Source organism: Poecilia formosa, unplaced genomic scaffold, assembly GCF_000485575.1.
Source record: "Poecilia formosa unplaced genomic scaffold, Poecilia_formosa-5.1.2 Scaffold367, whole genome shotgun sequence".
Taxonomy (NCBI): Eukaryota; Metazoa; Chordata; class Actinopteri; order Cyprinodontiformes; family Poeciliidae; genus Poecilia; species Poecilia formosa.
Genome location: NW_006800306.1, coordinates 568,988 through 577,630, shown reverse-complemented (window position 1 = coordinate 577,630; position 8,643 = coordinate 568,988). Strand labels below are relative to the sequence as shown.

General features: G+C 36.7%; 1 protein-coding gene across 1 annotated transcript in view; it reads left to right on the top strand.

Annotated features, from left to right (window-relative positions):
- Positions 1-3,934: 3,934 nt before the first annotated feature.
- The window catches only part of LOC103153918 (uncharacterized protein C21orf62), a 29,558-nt gene continuing 24,849 nt past the window's right edge, over positions 3,935-8,643 (top strand). Inside the window, exon 1 of the mRNA XM_016662295.1 lies at positions 3,935-4,071. The gene's annotated coding sequence lies outside the window, so the exon portion shown is untranslated. The remainder of the gene's footprint in view (positions 4,072-8,643) is intronic.

The following is an 8,643-nucleotide window of genomic DNA, read 5'->3' as shown; positions in this document are numbered from 1 at the left end:
ACTCAAAAACACAATTGAGGTTGTTGAATTATCAGCTGGAAATATGAGTGATGATCCCGGGTATTGGGCTGAATTGGTCCAGATACTTTTCTAAATTCGTCATTTCTGATCTGAGTGAACAAAAATCACTCAAGGCTCCATTTTCGAGTCACTCAAACACACAGTTGAGATTCTTGATTTATCAGCTGGAAAAGTGAGTGATGTTCTCTGGCTTTGGGCTAATTTGGTCCAAATACTTTGGTCAGTTGGTAATTTCTGGTCAGAGTGAATAAAAATCAAATGTGGGGTTCATCAAGGCTCCGTTCTTGGGCCACTTTAATAAAATTTCTATGTAGACAATATTGCATCTTTTATCACACGTTTGGCAGAGAAACATAACTTTATATCTGTTTCCATATTAGCAGTAAGTTGGTCTTTCAGATGATGTAATTTTGCTGGAGAAAGTTGTTGCTTTTTTTACCCAGCACTTCTTCTTCTGCTCTCCACCAGTCAGTGTTTCTTGTTTTTTGCAGTTCAATCTGAAACCTCTCTGGATTTCACTTTGTTGCTGTAAGTTTTTCTCTCCCCCTCTATTAATGTCATGAATACAGTGAGATGCATACAGTTTGGATAAAACCATTCACTGGGAGGCGTCAGCAATTGTTCTTGAACACATTTCCACACAGATACTTTTTAATTCCCTCATCTTTACATCTGAAGCTCATGTTTAGAAAAGCTGAAAACGCCTTCAGGCCGATTCAAACCGACGTCTCTGAGCTGCTCTGTGAGAAAATGTTTGAGACGTTTCGTCGCTTTCAGCTTTCCCTTCTGAGTGATTTATAGGCGTGGAAAACACAATGAAAGCAGAGACGATAAATCAGGATTTTATCAGCTTTGACATTTGAAATGTTGTCTGAAGTACAGAACCTGCTAAACAGAAAGAAATGAGAAGTATGGCATCGAAGCAGAAAACAAAAACTCAAAGAGGAGGCCAAGATCTGCTGGTTTTTCTGGATTTTAACCAGTTTTATTTTAAATAAATAAAATAATGAGAATAAAATTCAGGTTGTTTTAATTCAAATGGAGGGGACTCTACTGGATGTCTAATTAAATTAAATAAATATGTAAATTGTTTTACATTTAATTTTTTATTCCAAACTTTCAAACTTGTATCCCATTACAAAACAGCATTAATTAAATTAAATTAAAGTTTTTGAATGCTGCAAATATTTTATAAAACATTTAATCCAACTAGTTAAACGTACTCCGATTGAATATTTTACATTATTACCCTTTCTTATAGAAAACAGGTGAAAATAATAAAATTTATAGTTATAATCAAAGTAATTTAATTCAAATATTCAACATATATTCTTAATTTAAAATGTTTTTGTTATCTCAGTTAACACTTTTAATGTAAAAATGTTTATGTTGCATTTATTTTTTAAATTTATATTCATAAATATGATTATTTTTCAAAGTCTACTCTGTTTTCCTTTAAATAAAACCCAGAAGATATGAGATTTCTGTAGATATTTCTTCAAAAACCACATGTACAGCACAAAGGGTTCATGTATTTTATTTTAATTTTTTCCTGATTATTAATTCACCATGGATCCAACTTTGAAGAAGTAAACCTCAGTCCATTACACTGCAAAAATACCAAATATTACCAACTATGTTTTTGTCTAAATACTTGTGGAAACAATTAAAATAAAACTAAACTAACTTGTAATTTTGCTGGAGCTTTTCAGCAGAAGTTGTGAGCTTATTTAAGTCAATAATTTCTTAATATTGATGAAAAATTACTAGTTACATTGTCAGATTATTTCTCTTATAACGTGGGAGAAATATCTTGTGAAAATAATCTGCCGGTGGAGCTAGTATTTTTTAAGGAATGAACTTAAGCTTCTATATATTGCTGAAAAGTTACGTCCAAGTTAGTTTTGTCTTGTTTCAGGTGTATTAAGATGTTTCCACTAAAACCTGGACCAAAAATACTTGGTAATATTTTGTATTTTTGCAGTGCAAATCCAGTTTTTTGTTTGGAAACCTTAGAGAACAACGTGTTCATTAATAACCCTGAAGATTTAGTTTTGGTTTATGCAGGAAAACGTTTCTGTTAGGACAGCATTGACGGGCGGACTCGGCGCTAATGAGTCTGTTTCTCATCCTGCGCTTGTTGGATTAACTCAGAAAGGATCTGATGGAGGGAGGGAAGCAGCTGAAAAGGGAAGCGAACAGAGGGGATGTGGGGGAGAGAAATCGCTCGGACCCTCGGGGGGTCGGCTTCTCTTTCACCCTCTCCATCTCTGAGAATCAACACCTCAACGCACCACTATCTCCCAGCTCCCTTTGGGATTCAAATGATGCCTCATTAGCACTTATTGGATTGTAACTTCCATGGGATGCAAAGTGTTTCTTTTTGTCTTTGTCTGAATGAAAAGAGGCTCTGGTTGTGTCTCAGAGAAATGTCTCAGTTTTCCTGGTTTCCGCTTCTCTTCTTTTAGCTCAACAAGGATTTCCAGCTTGTTCCAGCAGTCAGGATTCAACTTGTCCTCTTTTTGGACTTCTCGGCATCCCCGGAGTGCCTTTGTCTCCCCCTGATGAAGAAACTACATTAACAGAAGAGACAAAACAAAGTCATTAAAGCAGAGAATCTGAGCTGTTATGAAAGGAGTTCACACACTTCGTTCACAAGCAAAGTTTGGTTTAACTATCAGATAAAACGGAGGATGTGAAGCAATTTTGCTGGACAGAAGAGCTTTGTTAGCAAAAATCATTCTTTCAGGCTAACTGGTTGAACTGTTTCAGTTTTGTTGGTTACTTTAAACCAATGGAGTTCCACAGGGATCAAATCTTGGTCCTCTTTCATTTAAAGGGCCAGTATTGTGTCTTTGGCGCCACCTAGAGCCATTTCATAGCATAATCAAGTTACTGTCACCTTCAGTTGTTATAAAAAATGCTCTATCTATCAAATATGATTTAAAAGAAATTTTACCTGATAATGAAACGCCTTGGGCCTTGGTCTCTATAAAAACTCAGTTTTTACCTTTAATGGATGTTACAGTGATGTGTATATGTTTCATAGTGAGCACTGAAAAAGCAAACCAGGTGATCCAACTTTCAAAAATTTGAGTTAATTTGATACAAGTAATCAAAATGAGTTTTTTTTATTATTATTTGCAGAGAGATTGGGTTGCATGTTTTAAATGATCATGAGGCTCTTAATGTTGTTTTTTAAAGTAATTTGGATCATCTTTTATATTCTCTTTTGGCTCTTGCAGCTTCAGAATCAGGGAAAGTTTCATAACTGAACTTGAATCACCTTTTCAGGTATTTTTCTTTGACTCTCCTCCATAAACAGACTCCATGCTTTGTGTCCGGACCAGATTCTGCTTGTTTCTGCAGATACTCGGATGCTCTTTGACTTCCCAGGATGTTTGAGCTGTAATAGACGGATTAACTCTTTATTCCCGTCGTCCCTCGGGGGACAGATCTTCAGCTTCGTTCTGTTTGTGTTTTTAGGATGACAGGAGATCATCCGGGATCAACACCTTACACGTTTCCTCTTCTTCCTCTTTGTTAGTATTTTCTTTTCAGTCTTTAACTCTTTGTCCTCTCTGAAACTGGTGCATCACTTTCTGCCTCATTAACAATCAGAGGTGATTTTTTTTTTCAAGTAAAAGGATTTCTTCATTTGTTCTCCTGAAACTAGACAGAAAATAAACACTTAGGAGAAGCATCATTTTATTGAATTTTGGCAGAAAACGATTTAAATAAACCAAAATGCTGTGCAAAAGAGGTTGACCTGACAGTTACTTTTTTTCACTTTATCTTCAGATTAGTCTTGTTTATTGTTTCATGAATCTGTCGGTCACCACAAAGATATTTCTGTGCGCATCAGAGTGTGCTGCAGTTATTTAGTGTGTATTCTCTTGTTTGTGTCCAACAGGACCCGCGTGTGTGGTTCTGATCCAGTTTTTCCTCAGGACCTGCCTGGCATTGTGCTGCTTCCTGTCCTGGCAGACATTATGGGGACAAATAAGAGACGGACGTGTGCGCAGAGACACACAGAAATACACACAATAGGTAGGTGTTTTCTCACAGGATTCACGGCTGGAGCTAGCTACTTAGCTAGGTAGCTGACTAGTTTGCTAATTAGTGGGCTACCTGGTTAGCTACTGTTGCTATAGTAAAGAGAGCCACTTTCTGCTAGAGCTAGAGCTTTTATAAAGAATAAAATTAATTTCAAAGGTGTTTTTTTTATTTGCTAGGAGATAGTGCACATTAATCACATAATATAATGTAAATGTGTGGCAGTTAGCTAGTCATCTCGGGTTGCTAGGTAACGGGCTAGCCCTCCTTGGGGTTGCTAGGTAACGGGCTAGGCTTCCTTGGGGTTGCTAGGTGACGGAGCAGTACCTGCTGATTTGTTTTTGAAATGGCTCGTTTTCCAGTCAAAAACATGAACTTATTGCCAAAAAAATCTGGTTCAAGTGTTTGCTAACATTTTCTTGTAAACTGCAAAAGTCTTCTTCTCAAAAAGCTTCTCGTTTATTTTGCTTTTCTTTCATTTTTTTACCCGTCTGTTTTGTTTCCATCCTTCCTTTCTCATCTTAGTCGTCTTTTTCTTGTTCTCTCATGGGGGTCTGCAAGCTTTAACAGTTAATTTAACTCTTTATTTCCTTCTGGTTTCTCTTTGTTAATCTTTTAGAGAGATTACATGAGATTATCAAGGATAAACCCACAGATTGAAAAAATAGAAACCTCTGAAACTGAACTGTGCATTTTCTTCTTTTATGTCACAAAAATATTTTTTTTTTCTGTTTTTAAGTAAAGGAAAAATAATTTTTTTAATTTTTAAGATTTAAAGTTTTACCACCATGTTTTGTGGTAATACTGTGAGAACTATAAAAACGATTTATTGATTATTTGTTTAGGTAACTGTATGGGTGTGACTGTGTGTCACAGCAATTATAGTCCCACAAACACAAATGCTGATCTTGAAAAACATTCCCATTTGTAATTTGCTTCTTTAGGACACCCACCACTTAAAGAAATGTGATTTATATAATCAAACTGCTTCTCGTAACTGCATTTAATCATGTTTTTAAATTTATTAGTATTTATTGACACTTTTAAGTGAACAGACAACAGAAAAAAGAGTTAAAAATAACAATTTGAACAGTTTTGGGGGTTTTAAACAGTATTAATTGGAATTTATTGTGACAATAATAAATCCGAATTCTTATCATAATAAGAAATTTATCTTGATAAATGATAAATGTTGCGGTAAATGCGGCCCTACAAATATATTTATATCATGTCTTTCTATCCCTCAGCATTGTTTCGTCTTTGTTTCCTCCTTCCAAGCTAATCTGCATCTCAGTGGTTGTTATCTTCATCTGTAATTATCCAGATTCGCTCCTCCTCTTCGTCGCCTGGTTGCCTTTGTGATCCCTGCAGCTCTGCGTCGTGCCGGATCGGTTTCGGGTCTTTGGATGAAGAGATCCAGGGGGTTGAGTGGGAGGTGAAAGGGGGGAGCGAGGGTCTGTGATCCCCTTCTGTGTGCATTATTCAGCCTTGTTTGCATGGATAAGCTGCTGTGGAGGAGAAAGTTTAGAAAGAGAGAGAAAGAATGGGGGAGGAGTGTCACCAAAACGGAGAAATCGGGGCCTGGGATTGTTGGAAGTTTTAAAGATGTTATCCATCAACACAAACCCAGTGGTTCCTGTTTTTTAAGTTATTTTAATGTCCAAACATGGCAGCTGGCATCGGTATTTCCACCGCTGATTGTGACGGCTGTTTATGATTGTTGACAAAGTCACAAAAGAACCAGACGCTGTTTGCGCCTGGTTTTGTGGGCAAACGTAAACTTTCACTCCAGCAGAACAAATACAAGAGCGATCGCAGAGATAAGATGGAAATTCAATAAGTTAAAAAAATAATAATCTGATGAAGCTGGTTTGAACGTACAAATAAAATAAACTCATTTACAATGAAGGACAGTCAAAAGAATAGAAATATTTGTATGTTTGTTCCTTATTCAGTGTAGAAATATTTAAACTGAAGAACTGGACAATATGACTGAAAAACATGTGTTCCATATCAGACGATATTGGCAATTATTGATTAGTTTTTTTGTTTTAAATATCTGAAATGTTACCTAACTGGTGGCTGAACTTTCCTGTTTTATCCACAGTTTTCTCTTGTTTTTAATTTTTAAGGGAGTGTGGTGCTGCTGCACCAGTTACGCAACAGGCTGTTGCTAGGCAACCATAAGTTACTCAACGGGTTGTTGCCATTGGTTATTTCTGAGTATCTGAGATTCCCCTACTGTTCGTTAAATTTATTAAATTTGATATCTTATTAATCAAATTTCTTCTGAACTAATTTTTTCTGAATTATGTTTTGAATATTTATGTAAATGTTGTGGAAGCTGAACCCCCCAAAAACAAATAAATATCCAACATGGGCGCCACACAGCAGCAGGAACTGCTTCTGAAAACCTGCTGATGGTTTGTGTTTTATTAAACGAGTAATACACACACAGATGAGAACATAACCTAACAAATATGCTGCTCTTATGTTAAAGTTAATAAAATACAAAGATGTGTTTCTCTCTAGTTTCTAATGCTACTAAAAGTTAGCCTGGTCAAACGGAGTCACATTTGTTGTGGCCTGTGAAGCTGATTCTGATTCTAAATCTGATTGTTGTTGTTGAAATCTTTTTTTACATAAATTTAAATATGGGAATGGGTTTGGAAAGCAACAAACATTTGGACATTGTTATTCTTTCTGACAAGGAATGTAGCAATCAGCTCCATTAAACTCCTCTGTGGTTTTAAGCGTGAGGTTAACCACTATAATTACTTTGAATCATATGATGCCGATTACACAATTGTACATTTGTTTAGGAAAAAAACCCACAGAGTTCAAAAATTCCTTTTTTAAAGTATAAACTTTGGAAAATCTGCTTCGAAGTACAGCAGGAGCAGATTGAGCAGCTATAGGAGCCTGAGTTTTCTGAACATGGAGCTCAGAAGGCCGGCATAGCGAAGAGTTTTTACCTCTGTCGGTGCTTTAAAATAACATGAGCAGTTCAAACAGAGCGGAGGAGATGCTGAGGAGCGTCATGGCTGGAGGTTACAACAGAAATCCCAGAGGAAGACGTTTTGATGCTGGCGGTTTGAGCTGAACATGAATATAAAGGAGAGATCAGTCATCTGTGATGAAGTTTATGTTGTTTAGAAAATGGCTTGATGAAATTTGAATTTCCAACGCTGAGCCCTGCAGGCCTGTGGAGAGACTAAAGAATGGATCTTAAAACAACCAACAGCACTCTGTTGTTTGTTATAAAGGATTCTGTTCTCTTTTTTAAATACTGCGGTTCTGAACTAAAGACAGCTTCTGCCATTTTGTTCTCTTACCTGTGTTTTTTGCCTTTAAACCAACTCTTTTGTTCCTGAACTATTGTGTACTAGTTTTTTCTTTATAGTTAAAGGGGATCTGTTATGCAACATTCACATTTTGTACGTTTTCATTCTTCCATTTGGTTCTCAACTGCTTCTAAAAACAAACCAAGCGCTTAAAAAACCACCAAGTTGTTTTTAGGGCAAAAAGTTCCACAAATAAACGAGCTGTTTCAAAAATCTCAAATTTCAAACTACTAGGCCATTGCCTAGCAACCCAAGCTGAGCTCCAGCACATTTAGTCAGCTGGTTTTACTGCTGTATGGACCGTACAGTGGCTGTTATAAAAGACAAGTGTTTTGTTGACTGAAAACACTTGCTGGATTCTTGTTGGTTGAGCAGGAGGCTCCACTTTTGCTTTTCAAAACCATACACTGGGAAAAAAAAAGTGATGCCATCTCACTCCACATGTTCTTCCATTGTTTCTGCAGTCTTTATCTGCATGTCCATACTGATGTTTGCAAAACTTTCAGTATTCCACTAATGTAAAAAAAAAAAAAAACTTTCATAATGGAGTTGTTTCTGTTAAATACGAAAGACAATTAAAATCACATGTGAATAAGTTTGTTCACGCTATCAATCATTAAAAACATTCCGTGCCATCATCCTCCTACCACTTCCTGTTGTCCTCTTCGTTGTTTCTGCCAGTAGTAACATCTGATTGTTGATCACGTGACTTCTGTGACGAGAAATACATTAAGCCAAAAAACTATCTCTTTGTAGATGGCGCAAAAAATTTTTATTAAAAAATGTGACTTTATTTTTTTTGAACTGGTGTGTTTCCACAAAGCAAATGTATTTCCTGAAATCCAATTTGTGCAATACGGCAAACTAAGTGGATTGTCTCAGGATCTCTGCTGAACCTTTGACCTCTACATACAACCACACGCTGTCACCTGAACTAACGGCAAACACACACCTTGCAGGTACGAGCATCATGTGGCACGGATAAATCCTCCCCTGAAGGCGAACTGTAAAGGAAGGGAGTGGTGGTCAGATGAAAAGTTAACTCTCTTGTACAACCAGTTTCTCGCTTTGTTGTGTAAAATCCTCCCCGAAGGTGAAGCCGTAAACCCATCAGTCAGTTCCCACCAAATAACTCCGCAGATTTCAGCTTTATTTCACACCTTAGCTAACTGATCCCGGTGGCTGTTAGCCCTATAAATGAATAAATTACACTCTGCCTTTT